This window comes from Mizuhopecten yessoensis, unplaced genomic scaffold (genome assembly GCF_002113885.1).
Source record: "Mizuhopecten yessoensis strain PY_sf001 unplaced genomic scaffold, ASM211388v2 scaffold6893, whole genome shotgun sequence".
Lineage (NCBI taxonomy): Eukaryota > Metazoa > Mollusca > Bivalvia > Pectinida > Pectinidae > Mizuhopecten > Mizuhopecten yessoensis.
Genome location: NW_018406777.1, coordinates 165656 through 183318, shown reverse-complemented (window position 1 = coordinate 183318; position 17663 = coordinate 165656). Strand labels below are relative to the sequence as shown.

Genomic DNA, 17663 nt, shown 5'->3' with positions numbered 1-17663 from the left:
CAGATAACTCTGCAATACGAATAGACGGAATAGCCTCAGGCCACAGATACTGTATTGTTATCAAATTATATAGATTATCTCTCCTTGAAAAGGACATGGCGCAAACCTTTATACCGAAAAGAAGCAGGTTTTTTTCTTCATTAATTAAAGTGAATGGTTGGTTGTGTATAATTTCCATTAGCGAAAGGTCACGTAATGCTGTTCGCCCCTGAGCATTAATTTCATGATCGTAGTTTAATGAGTAATGTTGATGTCATTGAAATTATCTATCAAAAATTCAGGTCATGAGACATTTTCAAACTGACTATAAAGCCTTCCTAGACAATTGAGCAAAGGTATTAAGTTTAGGGCCCGTGTCTATGAAACCATTTTCATACACAAACATGGATTTGGCGCTCAAACAAACTTTCTTGTACACTCGCAAAAATCATATAGGGCAAACAAGTGCAGTGGAAATATTGAAATGGTGTACGGCTGTAAGCCCCTAATAAAGATCTTCCTAAGATGAAAAAAATACAGCATTTTTTTGGAACATTAATATAAAGGTTGAAACGAGTCTTTTTATGATGATATGTATCACAGTTCTTTTTAAACGTAGTTTCAATGATATATGCATCATGGACTATATTTGAACGGAAATATGTTTCGTGCCTTAATTTCAATTCTTATATATATAACGGGGAGGAGAAAATATTTTCCCCAAAGGTTGTTGTACATACACAAGTAAATCAGTAAAAATCATACACGCGCATGTGTTATTTCAGCATTAAAATGTTTTCAGTTGGCAATCATAGGCAATGAATGCCTACAAGATAAAGGCGGAATCAATGTACTATGTAACGCACTAGCGCTTTAATGACCTTGTCTCTGTTTAGTTAGCATTCATTGTTGAATTTGCCTTTACCCTGTTGGCATTCACATTGCTTATGACACACGCTATAACGAACGCAAAATAGTTACATTTACTATCTGTGGAATAAATTGTTCGAAATTCAGCACTTATTTCAAATAATGCATTCACAATGTGTCGTATGTGCTTGCCCAATGAATCAGGGAGGGTGAGTGGTATCCAGCGTAACCATTACAACGTCATGGTTATGACATCAACAATCGGATCATGACATTTACAGCTGATATGACTGTGTTTCAGTTTGTAGTTTTATTTTGCGTTATACATTAACGTTTGGTTACTGATGTAGAATAAATAGCAACAGAGCTATTTGACTAACCCGTGCATATTTAAATTGATTAATGCGTATTTTACTAGACGAATGGCTATTTTAATTGATCAATGTATGTTTAATAGACCAATATGTATTTTAATTGACCATTTATATTTTGATTGTCCTTTATATATTCGACAATTTCCTTGTTTCTAGTTGGTGTCTAAAACATCTAGTTACGAAATTATAGTACAAACATTCTGGTCATTCAAATTTACGAAATTAAACAAGATTGAAGTTATATGTAAAGCTTGCTGAAATGAAAAAATGTTTCTCATTAAATATGGTACATGTAAACAGCACAGTGTATACTTACCTGTTTGAACTATAACTTATATGTCCGTGGCGTAGCAGCACTTCTCACACAGACTGTCCATTCAGATCAACATAACTTCCATTATTTGACCAACCGAGGCAAGTTGCATAGAGGTAGGGGACTGGCAAACAAGCTGACCGTTCCGTGGGTTGACCCGCGTACGTCATGACTTCCCAACGTCAGTCCAACACTGAGCGCTGTGTAACCGTTAAGCCTCTGAAACCGTCAGACTCGTTCATAAAGCCAAGTATCGATCATTCTTCTGTGTTAAAATTTCCCATGTTAGAGCACCAAGCAATTGTATCAGGTTGTGTCTGCTTAACGACATCTTGGATAACAAACACTCAATTTTCCGTTGATTTGGAAAATATATAAGTAGTTGTATATTCTATCTAACTGAAGAAATAATTTTTAAAGGTAAGATATTTATCTTTTGTTTCAGCTTTCAATACCAAAAAACGTTTAACTTATCTATGTATGTAAGCTGAGAATGCTACATTAAGATGGCTGGGGAAGTCAGGTGCTTAAAGCATTGTTACCTTATGAAGTCCTGTATGTAAGTTTCAAAATTGTTTTGTTTTAATTTTAAAAATTTAAAAATATTCATAATTTTTACTACTTGAATTAATCATGCTACTTCATACATATCCATTCCTTCATTTTAGCAGATATGGCAATTGAGTTGCAATAGCGTTAAGCGATGCTGGGTTCAAATCGAAAACCAATACTTTGGTTTGTTTGAATGTTACGTTAGTGGTACACTACATTGGAGTGTTATCTTAATTTTGTTATTGACTATAAGCAGATTGATTCACTCATTCCGCATTTAACGCAGTTAAACTTTTCAGTTCTTAACATTTGCTCTTCTATAAATAGAGTAATATGTGATTTGTTGAAGGCAATATGTGATAAGTGTGGTTTTCGAGATTTTTTTTCTGTTATCTTTACTTTACAATTTAACCATAGTCACCAAGGTTGGGCAGTGTTGGAACCTGAGCGGACGTCGCTGGTAGGGCTCTTCCCTACCTTTGGAAAGCTCAGGACCTTTATCAACATTGTCTTGTTTAAATTTATTTTTATACTACATATATGTAATATATGTGCCAAAATTATTATTCTGAAAATGTTATTTCAGGAATCACACTACCTATCTTTTATGCGTTTCTGTTTTAACAATGTCATATATTTGCATGCTTGTTATGTTTTATATGTATGCTAGATACACCCATATACAGAATATGTACAGAATTGTATTTCACGGGGTCAAGGTTAAAATATTTCGTTTTAGATTACAAATGACGTAATAAATACTCACCAAATATCAGTCAAAACTGTGTTTTCCTTTTAACATGTTAATTGCTAGTCGCAGACTCAGGGATAAGGTACATTAGCTATGTTTTCAACGCCAACGGAGAGGGATAGGGATATTATTTACAGAAGATGCTCGAACATAGCGATTCTCGATAGCAACATAGAGCGTCTTACCGGAATACCTGTATCACCGTATGCATAAATGTAATCGAAATGAGAAAGAAACGTGCTCATTTACATGTAGCCAGTGTGATCTTAAAGGCGTACATCCATCCAACCAAACAAAACGTTCATCTACCTCTCTGAAAACGTAAACTGATTTATCAGTTTACCGTTTTGTATGTAGAATGCAGTTAAATGTACCAAAGTCGACCATTTATTTTATTTTCTGATTTCCGTAGACTATCAATAAATCCTAAGCGTTGCTGGAAAGGTACACATATATCCAGTTGTAGTCTATGGTCAAAATACATCATTCGATAGACAGGAAAAAACAAAGCATGTGGACTGCAGCACATGGCGCTGTCACTTTCTGACTGAAAGGTTCCAAGTAAACGTTTCACTTAGTCGATAGTTTGAGGAATATCAACACCGCAAGCCAAACAAACTTCCTTTCGAGAAAGTACAATAGATATAAACGAATTTTCCATCATTGAAATACTATTACTTATTTTATTCTGACTTATAGTCCTCATGACATTTTAGACTCGCTTTTTAATTGAAGATAAAATTGTGCCAAAAACGTTAGTTCAAGGTTAAACAAGTTGGCAGTATATAATATTTCGCTAGCATTATTGGTCTTAAATGATTCGGAACTATTCCCACAGGCCATTCGATATTGAAAGGTTGTAATATGCATGTCTGTTATACAACACCATATACATAGATATATTTATATGTTTACACTGATTTGGTTTCGTCAACAGAAAATCAAAAGGAAACATCTAATTTTGCCGATCACTTTGGTATATTAGAAGTGTGAAATATGACTATCTTACTATATTTTCAAAAGCATATGTGTCTGCGGAATTGATGTGCGTGAGTATTTGCTCTTTATTTGTAGCCATAAGCAAGTCTTAGCTCTTTAATACCTTGAGCCTTGAGACTTATTGGTTCAGAATACAGCATTATATACAAGTATATATACAAAAACATAATTTACATGAATAACTCCTATCCCACACTACGCCAGTATAAACAGCCCCACAACGCATTTTCTAAAGCTTTTCATGTATCTTTATTTCTTTGCAATAGCAATAAAAGTAATTTTCCATTTCACATTTTGTTGTGTGCAGACTTTACAGTAAACCCACTTTTTGTTCTTATATAGTATGTTCTCACGAGAGAATTTACACAACGTCTCAAAATACGGACACTTAACGATCCCCACATAATTACCAAAACGTAACTTGGCATCTGAAACTTTTTTCCCGCTATGAAAATAGTTTGATAAATCACTTCTACAAAGAAAATCATACTTTGTGATTTTTTGACGGAAGGTAATGTAAATTAACCTGTTCTCAATGTAAGTGTGCAACGGAGCAAGACCAGGATTCGAACCTTGGACCATTGACTTTATTCTGTCGCTCTATCCGACTGAGCTACCTGGTAAACGAAAGTACATTGACCCAAACGAGATACAGTTCTATCCGAAACGGAATTAAAGGGCGGTTACTTTATGTACACGTACCTAAAACTACATTGGAAGACCCTAGTACTTTGTCTGTAGAGGGACACGAACCCTCAACATCTTCAACATCTTGTATGCTACAAAATATACAAAGTTGATTTCTACTATCAGTATTATGATATGCATCCGTTTCTATATTTCACTTATGTGAGGATATTCTAAATCTAGGTATGCCGTTCTGGAACTGATTGTCAACTGCTTTCTTTCAATAACTTTGTAATCAGATTCCAATGCAAATCCCCCTGTATGTTATTTATATACGGAGAATTGTAAGCTCAGATAATAGTTTATAGACTTGGCATGGTCCTAATAACAAACAAGGTCGTTTAGACTGTTTCTCAAGTTCATCTGTTTTATTGCCATCGATTATGTACAAGCAGCAGATCACTCCCATATATATTGAGATTAGGGAGTGATCTGATAAATTAATTTGGGTTTTATTAACCAAAAACAGAAGAAAAAAAATTGAATTTAGCAAGTTTATTGAATTATTATGAATATGTCAATATTTGTAAGAGAGTATTTCAGAAGTTTTTCATATTACTGACAGTGGGCGAAGATTTAGAAATACTACATGTTGGAGGTACTCGAATTAATCATCAGATTGAAAACACTATCTTTCTCAAACTTTAAATAATACAAACAAATAACATATTAAATGAATTAGAGTAAGAATGAGAAGACCCATAAAAAACCGGATTCATTGTTAAATTGATTTCAAGTTACAAGAGAATATTTACAGTCTAAACAAATATCCGATAAATAATATTCCTATTAACTGGAGTTACATTTGTATCATCTCTAACTAAGTTTCCATTACGTAGACAACGATACGTGTCGGTGGAGCGATGCAAATTTTCTTGGAAAGAAACACAATTGTGTGACGTCATTAACGATTGATGTGGGCAGAGTTAACCTAGTCTTATGCAGTTTTCAGGCTGATACTCTTACTGAACAGATTGCATGTATATATGTTTGACAATGGAATAAGAAACCGTCCACAGAAAACCCCTATACATATCTGGATAGGCTTTCAATCTGGGTCAGTTAATGAGGTGATAACTCTATATGAGCAGAAGTAAGTTATCAATGATGGTTTTGCCATTTATAAGAAATTTATTCATGCTATACAGGAGTTGCTATCACAAAACACGATCAAAATGGAAAAGGATTTCCTTAAATAACGTATTAATGGAATTATATAGAGGATATTTAATGGTGTCTTCAGTAATAACACATATATTTCACTCGTGTGGCTAATATTTTGTTATTTTTCACTCGTGCTGCGCACTCGTGAAAAATATCAAAATATTAGCCACTCGAGTGAAATATATCTGTTATTACTAAAGCACCATTCAATATTCTTGTTATTACATTTTAAAGCATAAAACATGACAAATGTAATGCATTAAAGAAGGGCGGAAATCAGAAGCGTAATAATTAGCGCAATATTCTAATAACCACTTATTCTACCGTCGCTTCATTTGAATCTGAACAAAAAAATCGTTGCCATTAAATGCAGCGAATAGAGGATACCGTTATGATTGGCCAATACCAAAAAGTGATATTTTCACTGTGTGAAAGATATCATTTTTATCAAGTTGATAGAATCCGATATTTCACTGGCAAAAATGTAATAAATTAATATATTTTGAGATAGTACACGCCTGATCGCGTTTAAACGAGATAATAATGGCTTTTCAATTTTTGGATTTGACATTGAAAGGCTTTCGAAATAAATGTATATTTAGTCGTGAAAAAAAAAAGAATGAAAATAACTGAAAAATAGTTTGATCTTGTGGTTGTTGCCATTTATGTTGGACTGCTACAACTGTGAATTGCTATCATGCTCAATTTAAACATTTAACGATACCCATTTGAAGTATTGAATACTGTATTTGTTGGCTTTTGTGGCAAACGTGAGATAAAACCGTGATGAATGTTGTGTAAAGATGCTTTATTATGTAAAGAAAATGTCAGCACTACACTGTTCTAGTCTCCAACACTACCAAGTGTTTACTAACGTTAGAATAAAGGTAATGGGTCACAGGACGATAACTGAACTGAGTGGTGTGTAATGGTAGGTTATCTATGATATTATATACATACCATATACAGGTACGCGTAATAATAAGTGTTATAGGACATATGATATACATGTAGCAGTATCTATATTATCTTACGTAGCATGTATGATAATACAGGTCGTTTAACAATTTGCAAATGCATTTGATTTGAATAAAGAAATGTTCCTATTCTCAGTACTTTTACCCCACGCCATGGTTTTATTAATTGAAGACCAAAGGTACTTAAGACACAGTCCCTAGTTACCTGTAGGACCGTATGTGTTAACTTGATCCTTGAGGAGTCTCATTTGGTATATGGTGGACGTGGTATATTTAACTATAAATTATCTTACGTAGCATGTATGATAATACAAGCCGTTTAACAATTTGCAATTGCATTTGATTTGAATAAAGAAATGTTCCTATTTTCAGTTCTTTTACCCATGGTTTCATCAATTGAAGACTACAGGTACTTAAGACACAGTCCCTACTTGCATTGGCTTATCACACTTTGAACCCCCACGAAGACTGCCAGAGTTCCGTACCCGAAATAGCCGTACCGTAAAATCTTTAGGCCAAGTGCTGTTTTTCCCTTTTCCACTCAACTCCATCAACCCACCCAGAGTATACACTGGTCTTGTGTAGGTGCTTCCGTATCTGTGTCGTAATATCCAAGTGAGTTGTGGCACAGTTAAATAAAAGGTTAGAAGTACAATTCAACCGCACAACAGAACACCTGTGCTCAAACAAACAAACTAAAACGCACATTGTATCGTGAAGCATTAAGGCAATTGACGTAATGTTTCTGTTATTAAACTCTTAACACGGCATATTCTAGATATAGTTAAATATGCAACGTCCACCATATACCAAATGAGACTCCTCAAGGATCAAGTTAACACATACGGTCCTACAGGTGTCCTGGAAGTGTAGGCGTTGACTGGACTATGTCTGAAATCATGTGAAACGTCTACGACCGTAAAAATGAAGTCCTCACGTTTGCCATGGAATGCGAGCGCGCTTTTGAAATGTTCAACTACATACAAACTGATTTGTACCACACAATTGATCATGAACATGGTACTGATGCTCTTCCTGTAGTGCGGGTTGGGGTATGAGCCGCGAGGGATGAAATAGGTTAGTAAGTTGAACTGTTGAAGACGATTATGCTAAGGACACTTGTTTTTAACTTTGGAAAGTGATTCATCTTCAGTTATATCGAACTACTCGTATCCCCCATACTCGCAAAGATGCATCAGCGCCATAGTATACTAACATACCAACTTAAAGTAATATTGGACATAGAGAGAGACCATTGGCATCACCTTAGCGTAACCTATAAATGTGTCAATAAAGCAGAGGCCGTGGCGGCCATCTCAGATGCGCAGCTGTTATCTTGCATATCTAGACACACGCCCCAATACATGTAATTCAAAGGATTCCAACTTATAATTCTGAGAAAACGCGTGGACAAATTTTTACGGCGGAAGAAGAATGATAATAATAACAAGTACTTATTGTAATAGGTACCATTACAGAAGTCCCCCAAAGTCACGAAGATACATCAAAAAAGGATTTCAATGCCATCATACACGTATACATACATTGTTTTTAGCCATATTTAACATAGCGAATGACCATAGGCATCACTTTGGCGAACACCTTTAAATGTGTTAATAAATCAGAGGTCGCAGAGGCCATCTTGGATGCGCAGCTGTTAAAACAGGTATCTTGCAAATCTAGGCACACGCCCAATACGCATGTGTAATAATAATAATGAATTAAATTGTTGTAGAACTGAGCTTACCTGTAAAACTGGATAAAGATAGTAACGTTGTAGAACTGTGTTTACCTGTAAAACTGGTTGTGTAAGTAAAGTTTTATAGAAATGTATTAAACTGTAACACTGGGTTACATTTGTATGATAGTATCGTGCTGTAGAACTGAGTTTACCTGCAACACTGGGTAATTATAATATCGTGTTGTAGAACTGAAATTACCTGTAACACTGTGTAATTATAGTATCGTTCTGTAGACTTGTGCTTACCTGAAACACTGGGTTATGATAGTATCGTGTTGTAGAACTGAGTTTACCGGTATAAGTAGGAAATTAAAGTATCGTGTTGTATAACTGAGTTTACCTGTAACACTGGGTAATAATAGTATCGTTCTGTAGACTTGTGTTTACATGTAACACTGTGTAATTATAGTATCGTTCTGTAGACTTGTGTTTACCTGTAACACTGGGTAATGATAGTATCGTGTTGTAGAACTGAGTTTACCGGTATAAGTAGGTAATTAAAGTATCGTGTTGTATAACTGAGTTTACCTGTAACACTGGGTAATGATAGAATCGTGTTGTAAAACTGAGTTTACATGTAACACTTGGTAATGATAGTATCGTGCTGTAGAACTGAGTTTATCTGTAACAGTGGGTAATGATAATATCCTGCTGTAGAACTGTGTTTACCTGAAACACTGGGTAATGATAGTATCGTGTTGTAAAACTGAGTTTGCCTTTACCACTAGGTAAAAAACGTATCGTGTTGTAAAACAGAGTTTACCTGTACCACTAGGTAATAATAGTATCGTGTTGCAAAACTGAGTTTACCTGTTACACTGGGTAATGATAGCATCGTGTTGTAAAACTGAGTTAACCTGTAACACTGGGTAATGATAGTATCGTGTTGTAGAACTGAGTTTACCTGTAACACTGGGTAATAATAGTATCGTTATGTAGACCTGTGTTTACCTGTAGCACTGGGTAATGATAGTAACGTTATGTAGACCTGTGTTTACCTGTAGCACTGGGTAATGATAGTATCATGCTGTAGAACTGTGTTTACCTGTACCACTGGGCAATGATAGTATCGTGGTGTAAGACTGAGTTTGCCTGTAGCACTGGGTAATTATAATAAAAATAATAATACACAGCATTTATTTAGCGCCCTTTATAATTTGTAAAATTACTCTAAGGCGCTTTACAACATATGGATAATAGTAATGGTTATAATTGTGAAAACAAACAACAAAGGCTTGCAATCACTTTCATACATTTAACAAGCAATGTGCACATAATTGAACAAATAAAAGGGTGGTATTTACATGACGTCTTTGCAAAGATTCTAAAATGCAGACGTGAAGAGGTGAGTTTTTATGTCCCTCTTGAACTTGGCCAGGGTATTCGACTTCCTAATAGCAGATGGTAAGCTATTCCACAACGTAGCCGAAACCCTCCCAAAGCATCTGTTTCCGTAGGTCACAGTACGAGATTTTGGGACACACAACAAAGATTCTGACTCCGACCGCAGTGATCTTGACGGCTGATACAGGGTAACAAGTTCCTGTAGGTACTGAGGAGCTGTTCCATTCAGTGCCTTGTATGTGTATACCAGAATTTTGTACTGCGACCTGTATCGTACAGGTAACCAGTGCAACGAATAAAGCGCAGGTGTGATGTGCTCTCTCTTTCGAGTACGAGTAACTAGCCGTGCTGCAGTGTTCTGAACCCTCTGCAGACGACTAGTTAGTTTGTCAGATATACCACAGAGCAGGGCGTTACCATAATCCAACCGAGAGGTAACAAGTGAATGCACCAAAATCTTGCATGCATCTGCAGTTAGAAACTGCCGAATACAGCCGATGTTCCTGATCTGGTAGTAACAGGATTTGGCAATAGCGTTCACTTGTTTCTCCATGTTCAGAGAACTGTCAAAGTATACCCCTAGGTTTTTAACAGCTGGAACAGTCTCAATAGTTCTGGCACCAACCTTGAGCTGGAGAGCCATTGTTTGCTGACACTTTGGGGAAAAGACGATTAGTTCCGTCTTTTCCTGATTAAGTTTAAGCATGTTGGCGTTCATCCAGATACTGATATCTGTCAGACAAGCTTCCAGACTTTCTGAGACTGTATTCCAACTGTCCTGTGGTTTTATGACCATGCAAATTTGTGTGTCATCAGCATAGCAATGATAGCGAATGCTATGGCGTCGACAAATCTCTCCAATCGGTTTGGAGTACATACAATATTTTCGTGGTACTAGCACCGACCCTTGTGGAACCCCGAAATCTAGTACTTTGTCATGTGAGGTGGCAGATCCGATGGCAACACAATGTCGTCGTTCACTCAGGTATGACTGTATCCAGCATGGTAATGATAGTATCGTGTTGTAGAACTGAGTTCACCTTTAACACTGGGTAATTAAAGTATCGTATCGTGTTGTAGAACTGAGGTAACCTGTAACACTGTGTACTTATAGTATCGTTCTGTAGACCTGTGCTTACTTGTAACACTTGGTAATTATAGTATCTTGTTGTGGAACTGAGTTTGCCTGTACCACTAGGTAATGATAGTATCGTGGTGTAAACCTGAGTTTACCTGTACCACTGGGTAATGATAGTATCGTATCGTGTTGTAGAACTGAGGTAACCTGTAACACTGTGTTCTTATAGTTTCTTTCTGTAGACCTGTGCTTACTTGTAACACTTGGTAATTATAGCATCTTGTTGTGGAACTGAGTTTGCCTGTACCACTAGGTAATTATAGTAACGTGTTGTAAAACTGAGTTTACATGTACCTGTACCATTAGGTAATGATAGTATCGTTATGTAGAACTGTGTTTACCTGTACCACTGGGTAATGATAGTATCGTATCGTGTTGTAGAACTGAGGTAACCTGTAACACTGTGTAACTACCATTAGGTAATGATAGTATCGTTATGTAGAACTGAGTTTGCCTGTACCACTGGGTAATGATAGTATCGTATCGTGTTGTAGAACTGAGGTAACCTGTAACACTGTGTAACTATAGGTACCACTAGGTAATGATAGTATCGTGGTGTAAAACTGAGTTTACTTGTACCACTGGGTAATGATAGTATCGTGGTGTAAAACTGAGTTTACCTGTACCACTAGGTAATGATAGTATCGTGTTGTAGAACTGAGTTTACCTTTAACACTGGGTAAGGATAGTATCGTGCTGTAGAACTGTGTTTACCGGTACCACTGGGTAATGATAGAATCGTGTTGTAAAACTGAGTTTACATGTACCTGTACCATTAGGTAATGATAGTATCGTTATGTAGAACTGTGTTTACCTGTACCACTGGGTAATGATAGTATCGTATCGTGTTGTAGAACTGAGGTTACCTGTAACACTGGGTAATAATAGTATCGTTATGTAGACCTGTGTTTACCTGTAGCACTGGGTAATGATAGTATCGTGTTGTAGAACTGAGGTTACCTGTAACACTGGGTAATGATAGTATCGTGCTGTGGAACTGTGTTTACCTGTAGCACTGGGTAATGATAGTATCGTTATGTAGGACTGTGTGAACCTGTAACACTGGGTAATGATAGTATCGTGTTGTAGAACTGAGTTAACCTGTAACACTTGGTAATGATAGTATCGTGTTGTAAAACTGAGTTTGCTTGTAACACTGGGTAATGATAGTATCTTGTTGTAGAACTGAGGTTACCTTTAACACTGGGTAATGATAGTATCGTGCTGTAGAACTGTGTTTACCTGTACCACTGGGTAATGATAGTATCGTGTTGTAAAACTGAGTTTGCTTGTAGCACTGGATAATGATAGTATCGTGTTGTGGAACTCAGTTTACCTTTAACACTGGGTAATGATAGTATCGTTATGTAGACCTGTGTTTACCTGTAGCACTGGGTAATGATAGTATCGTGCTGTGGAACTGTGTTTACCTGTAGCACTGGGTAATGATAGTATCGTGGTGTAAAACTGAGTTTACCTTTAACACTGGGTAATTATAGTATTGTTCTGTAGACCTGTGCTTACTTGTAACACTTGGTAATTATAGTATCGTGTTGTGGAACTGAGTTTACCTTTAACACTGGGTAATGCTAGTATCGTGTTGTAGACCTGTGTTTACCTGTAGCACTAGGTAATTATAGTATCGTGGTGTAAAATTGAGTTTACCTTTAGCACTGGGTAATGATAGTATCGTGGTGTAAAACTGAGTTTACCTTTAACACTGGGTAATGATAGTATCGTGTTGTAGAACTGAGTTTACCTGTAACACTTGGTATTGATAGTATCGTGTTGTAGAACTGAGTTTACCTTTGACACTGGGTAGTTATAGTATCGGTTTGTGTTATAGAACTGAGGTAACCTGTAACACTGTGTAACTATAGTATTGTTCTGTAGACCTGTGCTTACTTGTAACACTGGGCAATTATAATATCGTGTTGTGGAACTGAGTTTACCTTTAACACTGGGTAATGATAGTATCGTGTTGTAGAACTGAGTTTACCTTTAACACTTGATAATGATAGTATCGTGCAGTAGAACTGTGTTTACCTGTAAAAATGGGTAATAATAGTATCGTGTTGTAGAACTGAGTTGTGCTGTAACACTGGGTAATGATAGTATCATGTTGTAGAACCGAGTTTACCTGTAATGCTGGATAATGATAGTATCGTGTTGTAGAGCTGAGTTTACTTGTAACACTGGATAATGATAGTATCCTGTTGTAGAACTGAGTTGTGCTGTAACACTGGGTAATTATAGTATCGTTCTGTAGACCTGTGCTTACCTGTAACACTGGGTAATGCTAGTATCGTGTTGTAAAACTGAGTTTACCTGTAACACAGGGTAATGATAGTATCGTGTTGTAGAACTGAGTTTACCTGTGACACTGGGTAGTTATAGTATCGGTTTGTGTTATATAACTGAGGTTACCTGTAACACTGTGTAATTATAGTATCGTTCTGTAGACCTGAGGTTACTTGTAACACTGGGTAATTATAGTATCGTGTTGTAGAACTGAGTTTACCTGTAACACTAGGTAATGATAGTATCGTGTTGTAGAACTGCGTTTACCTGTAACACTGGGTAATGATAGTATAATTTTAAAGAACTGTATTTTCCTGTAACACCAGGTAGTGATAGTATTGTTTTTTATGGCAATGTTCACCTGTAACAACGAGCAAAGATGGTATCGCTTTGTACAATTTCAAATCTTAAGAACTGTGTTTACCTGCGACACTGGGTACTGCTAGTATTGGTTTATAGAACTGTGTTTACCTGTTACACTGGGTAATGATAGGATCGTTGTGTACAATGGAGCCGCTAGAGCACTCCTTTTGACTGTCATACAGGCAGGCTAATGGCAACCTTGTGTTATTGATACGGAGGTCTAAGGGTTATAAAACAAGGCGTGATTGTTTGGTTAATTATATGTATTACTGTATTAGACGCACCAGACAGACCCAGAGTTTCCTTACTGTCGCAACCTTCGAGGGCTACTAAAACGTGGAATTGCCGTGTTAAGAACTATCAAGGAAAACAATCAGTATCTCTGATCCTCTGACATTGGTTCTCTGCAGAGTAAATTGTGTTTTGTAAATGTTAATGTTTGTTGTTGGTTTTTAAATTCCATTGCCAGCTTTAATAGGATAACCTAAACTACCAGAAGATCCCCATCATGTGCGCCAATTTTCCTCTGTGCTGAAGACACCTTAATTACCATTGATAAATAGTGTGGTTGTACACTGTAATTTTATCAAGCAGAATCCTTAAATCGGGGAACTCTATTGCTACACAATGGTGATCATTTTGTTTATGGTGTCATTTCTACACAACGGAAATACAATTACACGATCAGCTTAACAATTCAGCGAGAAATCATCGAGGAGTTCCAAATGTGCGCATTGCAATCCAATATTTAGTGGCGGGTGGATTTGAGTGCTTAGTGAAGTCTCATGCCTTTAAACGGCTTAAAACATTATAGGAAAAACGTAATATAGTTCGTCCCAAGATTTAAAGTTTTCAAAATTAGGATATATATCAAACATTAAATAAACGTGAGAAATGTGACTCTTATTAAGTTACGATAGGTTAGTATTCTATTACGAAGTCACTTCAATGGTGATTTCAAAATGGTCACTGCCAAATGAGTTCCTTTTCTCTTGACGACAGTATTGCATTACATCTTACTATATCGTTAGACGGTACAACTGATTTAGAAAACAATATCAGCTCTTCGCACAAGAGGCTTGTTCTGAAAGGTAGATTTATATATTATATGTGAATGCATGGGTGTATAAAAAGGATAAGCCCATTAGTCACATGTCACAGATAAACGTACATCAGAATCGATTACAGAGATATTGACTGAATGAAGTTGTGACATTTTACCTTGAGTACATACAAACAATTTGCTTTCATACTTTTTCAAATTCGTTTTAGAGTGTTTATTTCAGGTTGTGACAAACGAAAGTTGAGGTTGGCAGTTGATTTGTGGTACATTGTACGTGATTTCCTTATCAGATAGAAACAAATAAGGGAAGTAAACGGTTTCATTGATTTGATTGTACCGTCGGATTCTATAATTGCTATATATAGTAGGGCGTTTTAAAGTTTCCCTCTATAAGCGACATTGTTCTGGGTCGTTAATTCCAGATAGTACAACAATAATCCACTACTGATTTACCGTTGGTACGTAAAGAAGTTTCCTGCTGGCCATAGACAGAGATGTCTTTACCTTTGTAACCGATAGGTTCGTGACAGACATTGACTGTTGTCGGACAAAATTTCAACAAAGATTTTCGAAAGATGCAGATTGATGGAGAATATAAACAAGAGGATGAGTGTCTATAAGGCCCTTTTATATGTCTGTGTCATTTACACGTGTTTTCAAAAGCAGAAATGGTATTATTTTAGTTTTAAAGCTCATGTTGAACGACTACTGTAAAATGATTAATTATATATGAAGGTTTATTTGCTGGTAATTTCATTATATGTGTACATAATTATCTACGCTTTGATTGAAGACTCACTGGCAAAACTATCTGTCGTTAAAATTTATTTCCAAATACGTTTTTTTTTTAAATGAAACATATATTTTCAAACACAATGCTGTCAATGAAATGCATTTATTGAGAAAATGTTGATGCTAGAACAGGTTCTTGAGTACAAAATCAGCTTCAACTTCAATGGTAAAAACTGTAGGCGGTCATCACGGCTATGAAACGTAGTAGACGGGTATGTAACTACATCAAGGAAAGCCTAAGATCCTCAGGGTTGCCTTAGCAATTGGTAGTGAGGTGACCATCAAAGTTAGGTTATAGGTCAATATCAGGATACTAAGGGTATAGGTCAATATCAGGATACTAAGGGTATAGGTCAATATCAGGATACTAAGCTAACTAGGACGATCATTGTATCGTTATTTTCAAGTTCTTTACAGTAGTTCTTTAATTTCTTTTACTTCAAAGACAACAAATAATCAATAGTACGTTCATACATGTACCATTATCATATCTCATTTGTAGCATACATACAGCTTCATCGGATTACCAGAGAAATCGTTATTAAAAAATATATCTACATTTATATATATTTGTCTGGTTAGATACATCTGACTTTATGTTTAGTTATATCAAATGAAACAAAGGCCCTTTGAATTTGGCTTTTCTCATTTGGAAAGAGTATTTATATAACACCAAAGTCGATTGCAGTTCCATTGATTTGTTTTCCAAATAGACGGCTAAATTGTAGGTTGTTGCGGGCTTTACAGTGATCGATACTGTACGTGGTCGTATGCAATTATGTCTACGTCTCTCGTGTACAAAATTCACTTCTGTGTAGGAAAACCGCTTCAGGTCAACTTCGGTCTCCCGAAAAAAATATCAAAATAGAAAACAAATGCTTACATTACGAGTTTAGTGACACCTGATTATTGTTATAAACACTGACGAACACCTGTAATTATGTATGTCACCCTTACCCTGAGTTTAAATATTTATTTCGTTAGGTGAAACATGGTATACGTCACAAGTTATTACAACCCTTCAGTACCTTCCCCATTTAAATCAATGACAGAATAGTTTAGTATTGATACCAGCAATAAGTCATCTCACATTCAAACTCAATGAATACGTGATTACTTTTACGAACTATTATAAACATTCCGTTCCACAGCTTCATTTAAGATTCCATTGATTGACAATTTATGATAAAAGAAAACTCATATACCATGAAAATCGTGATACTTTGGACATGATTTGGAGTAAGGGATCAAGTGTGACACGTAGACATCATAAGTAGGGGTGACCTGGCACTGTTACGTACAGTACCGTACTGTTCGTCTTACTACCACGCGCAGTGATAAACGTCACTACTTTAATGAGTTATATTTACGAATACATCATTACTTTGCTGTGGGTTCGTACTTGACAGGAAGCGATCTACGGAGATTTCCGTTAGGTCGTCGTCACGATATACTTTATTGACCTCATGCCTTATTGACAAGGAACGTAGATTATCTTATTAACGACAGCAGTGTTATACTTATTCTTTATGATCAGCATATTTATGATCAATAAATCGAAAGTAGAATAATATCCTGCGTCAACAACTTATTGTAATCACGGAATCCATGTGATATATTGACAGTCTAGAAATTATTTCAACATACATCGTATAATGTATATATTCGAGAATAAGTTCTTAGGTATATCGGAACAATAGTGAGTGATGACAAAATATAAAGAAAACATCTAAATCTTCTGACGTAATTGAGATTATTTAAGATGACAGAGACCGCGCCGGATATAACAACTTGTAAGAAATCGGTATTATTTGACTCACTAGATGATGTAGCTCCCGAAACATCTGTCCCCCGGCCACCGAACAAACTGAAGTACCTCACATGTCACGTGATCCGTTATATAACCAATCACTACTGGGACATGTTGTCAAATTTCCATTACGGTTCACAGACAAAACTCGCCCAGAATATGTCATTGTCGGTTTATAATGTCTGTTAATGAGTTTAATCACGCTCAAACAGCATCATTGTTCTACTAACCTGACATTTTGACAGGAAATCAGAACATATACGTCTCTAAATCAATATGCTAAATGTCAAAATCAGGAAGCACATAAAATTTCAGAGAAGGATAAACAGTACAATTTTAAAGGTTAGAGTATCACGTTTTCGTCAGTCTTGGTTTATTAGCAAAATCGACACAAAGTAGACGCATTTTATTCGGAATCTTTTCATTTTAATGTAAATCCGTAGCT

General features: G+C 36.1%; 1 protein-coding gene across 1 annotated transcript in view; it reads right to left on the bottom strand.

Annotated features, from left to right (window-relative positions):
- Positions 1–1715, bottom strand: part of LOC110452807 (solute carrier family 46 member 3-like) — a 41219-nt gene extending 39504 nt beyond the window's left edge. The window contains exon 1 of the mRNA XM_021501492.1: positions 1540–1715. The gene's annotated coding sequence lies outside the window, so the exon portion shown is untranslated. The remainder of the gene's footprint in view (positions 1–1539) is intronic.
- Between the last annotated feature and the right edge of the window lie 15948 nt (positions 1716–17663).